Source organism: Nematolebias whitei, chromosome 21 (genome assembly GCF_014905685.2).
Source record: "Nematolebias whitei isolate Nwh7 chromosome 21, NemWhi1, whole genome shotgun sequence".
NCBI lineage: Eukaryota > Metazoa > Chordata > Actinopteri > Cyprinodontiformes > Rivulidae > Nematolebias > Nematolebias whitei.
This window is the reverse complement of record NC_056518.1, coordinates 34,664,471-34,665,174: the sequence shown is the minus strand read 5'-3', so window position 1 is coordinate 34,665,174 and position 704 is coordinate 34,664,471. Positions and strand designations below refer to the sequence as shown.

At 35.9% G+C, this 704-nt stretch overlaps 1 protein-coding gene across 1 annotated transcript in view; it reads right to left on the bottom strand.

Annotated features, from left to right (window-relative positions):
- Nucleotides 1-704, bottom strand: part of mta1 (metastasis associated 1) — a 41,855-nt gene that overhangs the window by 5,246 nt on the left and 35,905 nt on the right. The gene's annotated exons all lie outside the window — the stretch shown is intronic.

Below are 704 nucleotides of genomic sequence, written 5' to 3'. Positions count from 1 at the left end.
GTCTACAATCGATTAACTTCTGGATTTACCAGACTCAAGAGTCTACAGTTGATTAACTTCTGGATTTATAAGACTCAAGAGTCTACAGTTGATTAACTTCTGGATTTACCAGACTCAAGAGTCTACAATCGATTAACTTCTGGATTTATAAGACTCAAGAGTCTACAATCGATTAACTTCTGGATTTACCAGACTCGACTCTACAATCGATTAACTTCTGGATTTACCAGACTCAAGAGTCTACAATCGATTAGCTTCTGGATTTATAAGACTCAAGAGTCTACAGTCGATTAACTTCTGGATTTATCAGACTCGACTCTACAATCGATTAACTTCTGGATTTATCAGACTCAAGAGTCTACAATCGATTAGCTTCTGGATTTACCAGACTCAAGAGTCTACAGTTGATTAACTTCTGGATTTATCATACTCAAGAGTCTACAGTTGATTAACTTCTGGATTTATCAGACTCAAGAGTCTACAATCGATTAACTTCTGGATTTATCAGACTCAAGAGTCTACAGTTGATTAACTTCTGGATTTATCAGACTCAAGAGTCTACAATCGATTAGCTTCTGGATTTATCAGACTCAAGAGTCTACAGTTGATTAACTTCTGGATTTATCAGACTCAAGAGTCTACAATCGATTAGCTTCTGGATTTATCAGACTCAAGAGTCTACAGTTGATTAACTTCTGGATTTA